Below are 14150 nucleotides of genomic sequence, written 5' to 3'. Positions count from 1 at the left end.
AGGTATGACGGTGGTAGTGGTTGTATGCTTTGCGCATCGCTCTTTTTACAGTAGCACGAATCTCTACTAACTTTTTCCTGTCCTCATTCTCCCAATCTTTCTTGTACCGCGAGTGCAACTGACTTTGCTTCCTGAGCATTCTCCGAATTGCGCTGTTAAACCACGGTGGGTCTTTCTCGTCCGTAACCCACTTTTGCGGCACATCCTTCTCCAATGCGTGATTTACAATGTGTTTAAAATTTGCCCGTAATTCTTCCACGTCCATCGTACCGGAAGTAAACGAAGTCGATTAATTTACGAAGCGGGATGCTAACAACTGCTTATATGCTCTTTCTAGTAAGAATACTCTCCTAGCCTTCTTGACCGACTTTTTAACTTTCGCAGCCATATTCGTATTGACAACATCATGATCACTGACACCGTCGATGAGGTCTGCTCTGTTCGTGGTTACCAGATCTAAAATATTTCCATTACGCGTTGGCTGTCGATTTAGCTGCTCAAGACAGTTTTCGGATAATGTGTTCAAAAGTAATTCACACGACGGCTTGTCTGTACCACCTGTAATGAATCTATAGACATCCCAGTCTATACTAGGTAGGCTGAAGTCGCCCCCGACTAATATAGCATGATCCGGGTACTTCCGCGATACAGAGTGTAGACTCCCTTTGAATGATTCTAGAACTGTCACGGTGGGACCTGGTGGCCGGTAATAACACCCAACAATTAACTTTATTTCTCCTAGCCCTGTTAAACGTGTCCAGGTAACTTCACAATCACACTGTACTTAAACCTCAGTAGACACAATATTTTTGTCAACTGCAATGAAGACACCACCTCCTACGGTGTCTAATTTGTCTTTCCGACACACGTTCCAACCCTCACTAAATATTTCAGAACTTCCTATCTCAGGGTTCAGCCAGGTCTCAGTACCGAGAGTAATTTGCGTGCTACACGCTTCCTTCAAGAACAGATCCGAGCCAGACGCCGTGTAACGTGCATTCGACTGACAGCAAACCACCGCCATCTGTGACTTCAGCGCTCTCAAGTGAGAACTGATTTGAGGACAGGGTGGAGGTCTGTTGTGTTTTCTGATGAAGTCTGATTGGACCTCGGTGGCAGTGACGGCAGAGTGTTGGTGAGGAGGAGGCCAGCTGAGGCCCTGCAACCAACGTACGAGTGCTAGACACACCGGACCTGCACCTGGAGCTATGGTCTGCAATGGTTTACAATCTCATATGACAGCATGAGCGCTCTCGTGGTTATTCCCAGCATTTTTACTGCAAAATTATGCTTCAAGCTGATGATTCGAACTGTTGTGTTGCCATTCATGAATAGCATTCCAGGAGGTGTTTTCCTACGGGATAACAGTCGCCGACTACCGCTGTGGCAACCTAGCATGCCGTGCAGAGCGTCGACAAATTGGCCTACTCGATCACCGTGTCTGTCTCCAATCGATCTGTGGTATCGATAGCTACGATGCCACAACGTACGTCCGCTCTGCTATGTTGGCACTATAAGAGACACCGACGACAGCACCCTCTAGCCGGTGCTGTCGAGGTCTACGAGCTCCGCGACTGCTTCAGCCCATTTCATCAGGTGCAGACACCCAGGACACTTCGCTTCTGCACCGCACCTACGTACAAAGTTATGTAATTGTTTATCACCTTGTTGTTGCACCAGTAAACCATTTTCTTGCAGTACCAACTTGTACTACCATTTCCCGTTCCTACCCACGCGCCGCCTCCCAGGCGGGATACAAAACGAGCACATATGGGACATCATCAGACGGCAAATGCAGCGTCAAAAAATAAAAGACTCTGAGCGCTATGGGACTTAACTTCTGAGGTCATCAGTCCCCTAGAACTCAGAACTACTTAAACCTAACTAACCTAAGGACATCACACACATGAATACCCGAGGCAGGATTCGAACCTGCGACCGTAGCGGTCGCGCAGTTCCAGACTGTAGCGCCTAGAACCACTCGGCCACTCCGGCTGGAAATGCAGCGTCATACAGAAACAGCATTAACCGCCCCTGTACTTACCCGTCAACTGCAACAGGCATGGAATTCCATCCTCAAAACTAACACCCGGCACCCGTAAAACACAAAACATACATGTTTGCACTGTTGCATTCAACATTCTTGGAAGTACATCAGCATTTCACATTTTCAATGGTTTATCTCTTGGTTACATTAACCTGTGATCTTACAATGTCAATCACTGAAATATGTTACCTAGACAAATAAATACTCGGAATTTCATTACTCTTTATTAATTATCTTTTGCTTCTGCAATTCTTTCCCATCACTATTTCAATAGGTGCAACACAATTGCGAGAAATGATATACAGTTATTGCTAGTAAAAGTTTTTGAATTAAGGTTCAGCTAAAGAATCATTAAGTCCTCAAATTTCAATAAAACATCTTGCAACTGTTGTTGTTGTTGTGGTCTTCAGTCCTGAGACTGGTTTGATGCAGCTCTCCATGCTACTCTATCCTGTGCAAGCTTTTTCATCTCCCAGTACCTACTGCAACCTACATCCTTCTGAATCTGCTTAGTGTATTCATCTCTTGGTCTCCCTCTACGATTTTTACCCTCCACGCTGCCCTCCAATACTAAATTGGTGATCCCTTGATGCTTCAGAACATGTCCTACCAACCGATCCCTTCTTCTGGTCAAGTTGTGCCACAAACTTCTCTTCTCCCCAATCCTATTCAATACTTCCTCATTAGTTATGTGATCTACCCATCTAATCTTAAGCATTCTTCTGTAGCACCACATTTCGAAAGCTTCTATTCTCTTCTTGTCCAAACTATTTATCGTCCATGTTTCACTTCCATACATGGCTACACTCCATACGAATACTTTCAGAAATGACTTCCTGACACTTAAATCAATACTGGATGTTAACAAATTTCTCTTCTTCAGAAACGCTTTCCTTGCCATTGCCAGCCTACATTTTATATCCTCTCTACTTCGATCATCATCAGTTATTTTGCTCCCCAAATAGCAAAACTCCTTTACTACTTTAAGTGCCTCATTTCCTAATCTAATTCCCTCAGCATCACCCGACTTAATGAGACTACATTCCATTATCCTTGTTTTGCTTTTGTTGATGTTCATCTTATATCCTCCTTTCAAGACACTGTCCATTCCATTCAGCTGCTCTTCCAAGTCCTTTGCTGTCTCTGACAGAATTACAATGCCATCGGCGAACCTCAAAGTTTTTATTTCTTCTCCATGAATTTTAATACCTACTCCGAATTTTTCTTTTGTTTCCTTTACTGCTTGCTCAATATACAGATTGAACAACATCGGGGAGAGGCTACAACCCTGTCTTACTCCCTTCCCAACCACTGCTTCCCTTTCATGTCCCTCGACTCTTATAACTGCCATCTGGTTTCTGTACAAATTGTAAATAGCCTTTCGCTCCCTGTATTTTACCCCTGCCACCTTTAGAATTTGAAAGAGAGTATTCCAGTCAACATTGTCAAAAGCTTTCTCTAAGTCTACAAATGCTAGAAACGTAGGTTTGCCTTTCCTTAATCTTTCTTCTAAGATAAGTCGTAAGGTCAGTATTGCCTCACGTGTTCCAGTGTTTCTACGGAATCCAAACTGATCTTCCCCGAGGTTGGCTTCTACTAGTTTTTCCATTCGTCTGTAAAGAATTCGTGTTAGTATTTTGCAGCTGTGACTTATTAAGCTCATAGTTCGGTAATTTTCACATCTGTCAACACCTGCTTTCTTTGGGATTGGAATTATTATATTCTTCTTGAAGTCTGAGGGTATTTCGCCTGTTTCATACATCTTGCTCACCAGATGGTAGAGTTTTGTCAGGACTGGCTCTCCCACGGCCGTCAGTAGTTCCAATGGAATATTGTCTACTCCGGGGGCCTTGTTTCGACTCAGGTCTTTCAGTGCTCTGTCAAACTCTTCACGCAGTATCAAATCTCCCATTTCATCTTCATCTACATCCTCTTCCATTTCCATAATATTGTCCTCAAGTACATTGCCCTTGAATAGACCCTCTATATACTACTTCCACCTTTCTGCTTTCCCTTCTTTGCTTATAACTGGGTTTCCATCTGAGCTCTTGATATTCATACAAGTCGTTCTCTTATGTCCAAAGGTCTCTTTAATTTTCCTGTAGGCGGTATCTATCTTACCCCTAGTGAGATAGGCCTCTACATCCTTACATTTGTCCTCTAGCCATCCCTGCTTAGCCATTTTGCACTTCCTGTCGATCTCATTTTTGAGACGTTTGTATTCCTTTTTGCCTGTTTCACTTACTGCATTTTTATATTTTCTCCTTTCATCAATTAAATTCAATATTTCTTCTGTTACCCACGGATTTCTACTAGCCCTCGTCTTTTTACCTACTTGATCCTCTGCTGCCTTCACTACTTCATCCCTCAAAGCTACCCATTCTTCTTCTACTGTATTTATTTCCCCCATTCCTGTCAATTGCTCCCTTATGCTCTCCCTGAATCTCTGTACAACCTCTGGTTCTTTTAGTTTATCCAGGTCCCATCTCCTTAAATTCCCACATTTTTGCAGTTTCTTCAGTTTTAATCTACAGGTCATAACCAATAGATTGTGGTCAGAGTCCACATCTGCCCCTGGAAAGGTCTTTCAATTTAAAACCTGGTTCCTAAATCTCTGTCTTACCATTATATAATCTGTCTGATACCTTTTAGTATCTCCAGGGTTCTTCCATGTATACAACCTTCTTTCATGATTCTTAAACCAAGTGTTAGTTATGATTATGTTGTGCTCTGTGCAAAATTCTACCAGGCGGCTTCCTCTTTCATTTCTGTCCCCCAATCCATATTCACCTACTATGTTTCCTTCTCTCCCTCTTCCTACACTCGAATTCCAGTCACCCATGACTATTAAATTTTCGTCTCCCTTCACAATCTGAATAATTTCTTTTATTTCATCATACATTTCTTCAATTTCTTCGTCATCTGCAGAGCTAGTTGGCATATAAACTTGTACTACTGTGGTAGGTGTGGGCTTCGTATCTATCTTGGCCACAATAATGCGTTCACTATGCTGTTTGTAGTAGCTTACCCGCATTCCTATTTTCCTATTCATTATTAAACCTACTCCTGCATTACCCCTATTTGATTTTGTGTTTATAACCCTGTAGTCACCTGACCAGAAGTCTTGTTCCTCCTGCCACCGAACTTCACTAATTCCCACTATATCTAACTTCAACCTATCCATTTCCCTTTTTAAATTTTCTAACCTACCTGCCCGATTAAGGGATCTGACATTCCACGCTCCGATCCGTAGAACGCCAGTTTTCTTTCTCCTGATAACGACATCCTCTTGAGTAGTCCCCGCCCGGAGATCCGAATGGGGGACTATTTTACCTCCGGAATATTTTACCCAAGAGGACGCCATCATCATGTAATCATACAGTAAAGCTGCATGCCCTCGGGAAAAATTACGGCTGTAGTTTCCCCTTGCTTTCAGCCGTTCGCAGTACCAGCACAGCAAGGCCGTTTTGGTTATTGTTACAAGGCCAGATCAGTCAATCATCCAGACTGTTGCCCTTGCAACTACTGAAAAGGCTGCTGCCCCTCTTCAGGAACCACACGTTTGTCTGGCCTCTCAACAGATTCCCCTCCGTTGTGGTTGCACCTACGATACGGCTATCTGTATCGCTGAGGCACGTAAGCCTCCCCACCAACGGCAAGGTCCATGGTTCATGGGGGGGGGGGGGATCTTGCAACTATAGACACTTTTTTACTCTAAGGGAATCAACAATAACTCAGTACGTAGTGTTTCATCTAAACCATGTCGCTGCCAAATAAAAGGATTCGAAATACGTAAATATGCACTGGGGGAGAAACTTCATCACAAAATATTAATTAATGTAAAATAATAAAATTTCGAGAATACGTTTGTCTAGGTAACATATTTCAGTTAATATAACAACGAGATTAGCCAATGCAGTCGTGGATTGCTGGTGCGTTAATAACCAATATAACCACCAGAATAGGATGCTGGTTGTTCATGACGCTGGTTTTGTCCCATATGTGCCATATGTGCTCTATTGGAAACAGACCTGGTGATCGAGCAGACCAAGGAAACAGGTTGACAGTGTATAGAGCATGAAACTTCCTGGCAGATTAAAACTGTGTGCCCGACCGAGACTCGAACTCGGGACCTTTGCCTTTCGCGGGCAAGTGCTATACCATCTGAGCTACCGAAGCACGACTCACGCCCGGTCCTCACAGCTTTACTTCTGCCAATATCTCGTCTCCTACCTTCCAAATTTAACAGAAGCTCTCCTGCGAACCTTGCAGAACTAGCACTCCTGGAAGTGTATAGAGCATGTTGGGTTAGAGCAGTGATATGTGGGTGAGATTTTTCCTGTTGCAAAACAGCTTCTGGAATGCTGTACATGAATTTGAGCACAGCAGATCGAATCAACAGACTGAAGCACAGATTTGCAGTCAGGGTGCGTGGGATAACCACAAGGTGTAAGTCCAGTGTGCCTAGCATGCAGACAGGTTGGTTGCAGGCCCTCAATTACCCTCCTTCTAACAAGTACATGGTCATCACTGAAACAAAGGCAGAACCATATTCGTCAGAAAACACAACAGACCTCCACCCTGTCCTCCAGTGAGCTCTCGCTTGACACCACTGAAGTCCCAAATGGTGTTGGTTTAAAGTCAGTGGAATGCACACAACAAGGCGTCTGGCTCGGAGCTGTTCTTGAAGTAATCGATTTGTTACAGTTCGTTGTGTCAATGTGGTACCTGCTGCTGCTCAAATTGGTGCTGCATATGCAGTATGAGGAGCCATGAACACACGCCGATCTCGATGGTCTTCCTTATCTGGCCGTCCAGGGCCCGGTCTTCTTGCGACCGTACATTCCCGTGACCACCGCTGCCAGCACTCATGTACAATGGCTACATTCCTGCTCAGTTTCCCTACAGTGTCCGCGGAAGGAACATCCAGCTTCTTTCAAAATCTGTGATGTGTTTATAACGGCGTCTTAGTGGCCTTTAAGGCATTCTTAACCAGCATCAACTCACAGAGTCTAATCTCACAAGTAACTCACATTCAAGCCCGTTACAGCAAACCAGATTTACATCCTTATAATGATGCTACTAGCATTACTCTTATGCGACTGACGCCAAATTCGAACAGACATAATCTTTGAGATGTAGAAACATGCCTACCAACTTTCGTTTACATAGCACAGCACCTTCGTGATGTTGCGATTTTTTCCGTCAGTGTAGTTAATCAAGTGAAAAAAAAGGTTATCACAGGCCCACAGGCAGAGCCCACCAGTTTTTAGACTTTACTTGACAACGTGAGGTTTCAGTCTGTTTTAGGGGAACAACGCACAACGCCTGATTTTCACAACGCTGTCGAAAGATTATTATTTTTTTAATATTTTTATTCTTTTTCACTTCACTACATACGCAAAATGCGCGCTTCGGCTTCATTCAGAGTGGTGCCATATCCCTTTCCGATTCCTTCCGACGTTCCTTCGTCCTTTAGATCTTAACTCTTCTATTCGCTTATGAGGCCTCCCCTCGTTCATTTCGTTGCTATGATCTTTCCATTTTTCCTATTTCCTTCTGTTTCTGTTCTAATTTCGATAACATTTAATTCCACTCTTATTTCGTGATTACTTATCTTAAGCGATACAGAGACTTCTGTGCTGTGACCTTTTTCAGAAACTTTATTTGTACTGATTGATGTTCTACAAATCCATACAAATCCTTTTGAATGGGGACACACTCCTCCCGTGGCGGTGGGCTGAATAGTTGGATCTCTGATGCTCCTCCGATGTCTTCAGAACTTGTACAGATCTTCGTGGTGACAGTCGAGATCAGGACAGCCATGACGCATGATATCGTCGCACTCGGCCGTGGTTAAATGTTATGTTCTCAGCTCACAGAACACTCCATCATCGAGCTAGTGCAGATTCTGAGCTTTACACGTCCAACCGAGAGTACCACGTTTCTTGGAAAACGACCACTAGTAGGATCATATGATGGTCCCCGTAGACTGCAGCAAATTCTAACAGCGAATAGACAGCATACAGTCCAGTAAATGCTTCGCCAATTCGATGTCGGGTGGCACTGGGCTGCATCTGTGCAACTTCTCACCACGATTTGTAAAAACAGAGATTAACACTGACACTGGAACACTATCGTTGGATGCTTAAAGCATGGAATAAGCGCTTGGGCTGATGACTGGCAATGCAAGTTGATAATCGGTGATGGATAGGTACGAGTATCGCAAAACAACACAAAGCCATGCAACCTGCTTGTCGACAAACACGTACTGAGACCGCTGATGGAGGTATTTCTATGTTGGATTATTTGTGTGGCATAAAATACGAGCTGATGTATCTGCCATCGTCTCTCGTTGATGAATTGTAGGTCACCCTTTGATCTGACCCGTTCATTCGCCACCCAGTCGACATGCACTTCACGGAGACAATGCAACAGGAAGTCACTAACGACTTGTGTCGCAGTTGTTTGAGAAAGAGTCCACGGACTTGAGAGAGTTTCAGACGGCCAGCGACAACGCACATGTAGCCCGCATGACGTCACGATGGCTGTGAAGCGGCAGTGCGGTTCCATCGTTCAGTGTCGCTGTAATCTTGTAAATCGGATTGATTACGGCCGAATCCTCATCACTTAGGCTATAGATATGGACCCCTCTCGTTCAATAAATATTAAATGCGTGTGCAAGGACATTTTTTGAGTTTTGTTAGATATTAATTTATTTGCGGTTAGATTTGTGTCACTTGTATAATAAAACAGTCCGAAAAAGGCTAAAAACACTTGGTACGCTAAATTTTTGTTACACAAAATAATTTAATGGTGTGCACCAGGTCATTTTCTTGCTATCGGAAAGAATATGTCGGTCTGTTTGTGGGTATAGGACTGGAAATAGAGCGTTTCTCTTGAGTATCACGTTGCACTGTAAATTACGGGACGACGAAGTAAAGAAAAAATTCAACGTTCTCATCAACAAAACATGAAAAAATGTACTATTCGGTTACGAACAATTTATCGTGCAGATTTCTCACATCGAGAGAACGCTGCTGTTGTTTGAAGTAAACATTTCTCCGAGAAGCACAAAATTACATGTAATGAGAGAAAGGGAACAGATGGTACTATATTAGGTCTATCAGTTCGCGGAACAGTTCGGGAACTGACAGTAGACGCTTACTTCCATTGTTTCCAGAACAACTATCCTTCATGTGTGTTCAACTTTTTGCTGAAATGAAATTTCCAAAAGAGAGAAAAAAAACGTCGTAAGGTACCCGGCTTCGATCAAGGATTTGATACGAGATTGTGTAATAGTAAGAATGAAAGGATAAAATTTTAAGTATAAGAGGTAAAAAAAATATTGGAAACCTATTCTAACTATTTAGAATAACTGTTTTAAAAAAGTTTTTCAGTCTATTTCTCTGGGTGCATATGTACAAATTTTTCGGATTTCCTACTCGAGAGTTGACCATGAAAGAAGCAGGAATCTTTGAGGTGATGCCAAAATATTTTAAAGTTTGTCCTTGCACTTTGTTCATTGTAAAATTGTAGGCTAATTTGACTGTAAATTGCAGTGTTTTAAATTGGAATAGCAGTTCAGTAGAGATCAGTGGTATTTTGAGGATAAATAGTGTATGTCCATTGTACTTCCCAGTCATAAGTTCGCCTTCTATGATATTATTAGACAGCTGTTTGACGATCGTCGTTATTTCATTACTTAGTTTTGGTGAATTGAGATTTATGACTAGTATGATAGTAGATCCAGTTTTAAGTCGAAGGCAGTGTAACGCCATTCCTGATATTTGCAAAGATATCGGAAATTCTGTAGGCAAATTCACACTTTCTTCAACGTCTGTCACCGTTTCGATCCACTGTGTATTCTCCACCGGCAATTTCGTTTTGAATATTAAAGTCGATATCGTCGACAATATTATTTTTAGTATCCGACATTGCCCTTTCAAATACCCAGTCCGGATGGGTATAGTTGCGAACAATGTTGGAATAAATTTCGCCGATGATTTTGCTTTCGGCAATGGATATGCTGCAGAAATCACAATGGAGCTTAATGAGGCCGGTTGTCTGGTCAGTAGGTTATGTGTCTTTGGCTATTTGCAAAATTTGTCGAGCAAAATATGCTATTGTTTCGTGTTTCGATAGTTCAACTCTCATATTTACTGTTCGTCGCAGTATTTGTATGTGTGGCCAGAAATGTGATTTTTTAAACAATGCGTTAATCTTGTCTGCTAGTGTTGACGTTGGGACAACTGAAAGTGTTTGCCGGAAATCTCCAGAGAGTATGAGTTGTACTCCTCCCATAACTTCAGAGTTTCCTCGCAAGTCTTATAATGTTCTGCCCATGGCTTTGAGTGATTTTTACATGCCATTGTCCACTCGTCCCTGAAGATGATTTTAGCTTGCTTTAGAAGTTCACTCCGTCCAGATGCTCTGTTGGTTTTACATGCCGGGAATTGTTCTTCGACTATATTCAACGGTAGTTGTTGGGCGTAATGGGCTGTTCGTCCACCTAGCTTAAGTGTGGCTGCAGTGCTGGATGATGTCACTGCAAATGTTGTTTAGCACGTATTTCCGCCAGCAATACATTTGTTAGAAACGTTTACCCGGTACCGCCTGTTGCGTCCAAGTAAATAATTCGGTCTCTATTGTGGTCGATCCGATCCATGATAACGTTGTAAATTTCCTTTTAATTGTCATTGAGGAGTGGTTTGTTTTGAGCAATGCATGGGCTTAGTTCTGTTGATGATGTAGCTTTCTTCCTTTGTAATTTCGAAGTTTAGCACGCTGATAGCATCTTTTCGTTGTGTTTGTATCGCAACTTGTACTAAGATCTGGTTGTTTATTGCTAAACACTTATCTTCTAGGGGAACTTGTGTTTCATTAAAGATGTCATCGTTGAATTCGATGGTTAGTTTAGTATGAGCTTGTCCGGTTTAGTACAGTATGTCATCTTTCATACTCTCTTTGAAGGAGTCCGGTAGCTATTTTGTATTAGATGGATTATATTTTGTTAGAATTATGGCGAATAAGGCATTTCTTCAGCTGAGCCTGTGGGTGAGGCTTCTTGTAGTGTTAATTCCCAGTGGTTGTCGTTTTCCAGTAGTCCTACGCGTTGACATGCTTCTCTGTACGTCTGGCGTAGATAACCGTCAACGACCTTGAGATCTATGAAACTTGTTGGTCCCGTACTTCGTGTAGCAACATTAGAAGCTAAAAACTTTCGGCGTTTTTCGGAGGTACGGCGTATACTCGGCCTAGTGCGCCAGTTTTCACGATTCCTGGATGATCTTCTACTATAATTCCTTGTTATGGTCGTTGAAAAGTTTTTCTGGTTGTGTTCCACTTTGGGACCTTGACAATAGAAAAGTTTTCGCTAATGGGCCCGTTTAACACAGTTGGTAAAAAGCTGTTAATGTTTGTTCTAAAGTGCTTCGCTTGCAGTTTTTCTGGCGGTGTCTTTTGTGAAATAAGCTCTCTACCCATACTACAAATGCACTGCTAGATGTTGCACAGTTGGTTCACGTTCGTGTATGGGAAAACCGAAAATCCACCACGCTGCTCACTTACCTTTCATATATCTTGTCATTTGATGCATGAGGATCCCGTCGATTCTGTTTTGTTGTGCGCTGTCTTTGGCTATTTGAAATACTGCCATGTCACTGCCTTTGTTCAGATACTTACAGACATATTTGATGGATTTCACTGAATTGTAGTATTCTACGTTTCTGTGTATTTGGAACATTTTGGGTAGTTGCTTTTAGGAGGTGGATGTAGTCTTCCGTGTGCAGTTTCTTCTGATTCAGTCATATGTAAAGCATCTGTTCCGCTTCTGTTTTTGCAAACGTATCTACCCGTTATTTTCGGAATAAACGGCAAGTGTTGAGAATGTGATTCGATGTTTCGTTGTCTCTGAACATTAAGCCGTGAGCATAGAACTCCTTGAAAGTGACTTTTTTGTTTGTTTATACGTCTGTTTCAGTTTGGATTTGTTTCACACTGGAGTGATATTCGTCCTCTCCGTGCAGAAATATTAATGGATATTGGAGGACATCATAAGAACGGTATGTCTCTGCAATGCGTTGTAGACCTTCTCTTCTTCGTTGTACAGTTATACCACGGCTTGCGTTTTCATTGTCTGCAATTATGATGACGACTTCGTCTATCTGAGATGCATTAAATTGACGTTCGTGTTCTCCATGTGGTAATTTGTCGGCTGTAATTATAGCTTTATAGTCATCAGGAATCATTTGGTCCAGTGCTGTTCTGAATATGTGAACCAACTGATTGTATTCATGTAAAATCCCCAGTACATCACGGACTACTTCTCACCGTATCCACAGCTATTTTTGCATAGTTGATCTTTTTCTGTTTCTTCATTCCCGATATTTGCGGAAATGTATGGTCTTCGTTGGGTAGTGGTAGTAACGATCCCATGTTGTGACAGATTTGTTCTTAGATGGACAAGACATAATCTATTTCATCTCTGTTAGTGTTAATCGAAGTTACACCGAAAGAAGTAATTTGGAAGCTGGAGTCGTACGCTTTTATATTTTGAAGAAAGTGTTTTGATTCTGGAGTTACCCCGGTCATGTAATTAAAAATTCCTGGCAAGCTGGAGATCTCGGGTTCAAAATGGTTCAAATGGCTCTGAGCACTAGGCGACTTAACTTCTGTGGTCATCAGTCGCCTAGAACTTAGAACTAATTAAACCTAACTAACCTAAGGACACCACACACATCCATGCCCGAGGCAGGATACGAACCTGCGACCGTAGCGGTCGCTCGGCTCCAGACTGTAGCGCCCAGAACCGCACGGCCACTCCGGCCGGCGGAGATCTCGGGTTCGAGCCCCAATCCGGCGCTCGTTTTTATTCACCACCGCAGATTCCTCATAAAGTCCCTATGCAGCTAATATCATTAACTCCTTTTCTTTCCTTTCCTTCTCCCTCCCCCCCCCCCCCCCTCATCCACCTTCAGTTACATAAAACTGTACGTGTTTCACTGAGGTGAGACATGCACTTGTCAAAGAAATTGTTTATAAATACGTCTTGTTTTAGGAAATGCTTTCACAAAAATTATTGTAAAATGCTGAACAGCTGCCTTGCAAACAACAATAGAGAGAAATCACTTGCATCAAAAACGTCGGATTTCTATATATATACATATATAATGTGTCTTTCCTTGCTATTTTCCTTTCTGATACCTTGTTTCTCCGTACCATTATAACTTTACAAAAACTCGAAAATGAGAACAATAATCGCTCTGAATGTCAGCTGTGGATACAGTAACATTGCTGAGCGTTTTCTATCCTTTTAATTGCCCCTTCTTAATTCCAACACATTGTAATGTAACACAACGAAATCCATAATAGTTTCCACCTTTTTACAAAACCTTAATACTGGATATTGCACCGTGAACTGCTAGCGTCGTCGTGCCTGCGGCTGTATGCTGTGTTTAGCACTAAGGCTGTGGCGTCACTACAGACAGTCCCAGTCTCCGTTTAACGTATCTTTCCCCGGGTTATCTGACCTCTATGCCACAGAACTTCCGTCCAACAGAGCACATCTGTGACGTCATCTGCGACGCCTTGGTGCGAGAACCGACCAGTCGCTGCGAGACGCGGCCGGCAAGTGACCAATCGAGGGTCAGAATGGCTCCCTGTCGCTTTCGTTGTCTCGCGGAGGAAACGACTCGATATTTGGCCGCTGTCAGCAGAACGAAATAGCTTGCTACACCCTACTGATAGGAGTGTATTATTATCGTTATTGTTATCACTATTCACAAACAGGGACACAGAATCTACAATGGAGAATTCCCCAAAAGTAATAACAACTCCTATATCTCACAGATGTCAGGAAATGAGACGGGGTGCAGAGCAATTCCCGACTCAGACTAGCTTAGCTTGCGGGGTGGTTCAAAATAAATTGCGAAACAAGAAATATAGTGGTATTATTGGATAATACACTGAAGGGAAAAATTCCCTACATCAAGAAATAATGTAGAGTACCTAAATTTCGGGAACACAGCTGTCTATGTAACATATTTAGAGATTAATGTTGCAGGTTCACCAGTTAATGTGAGCGTGAGAAAAGACATACCAA

Source organism: Schistocerca piceifrons, chromosome 2 (assembly GCF_021461385.2).
Source record: "Schistocerca piceifrons isolate TAMUIC-IGC-003096 chromosome 2, iqSchPice1.1, whole genome shotgun sequence".
NCBI classification, from domain to species: Eukaryota; Metazoa; Arthropoda; class Insecta; order Orthoptera; family Acrididae; genus Schistocerca; species Schistocerca piceifrons.
This window is presented reverse-complemented; position numbering follows the sequence as displayed.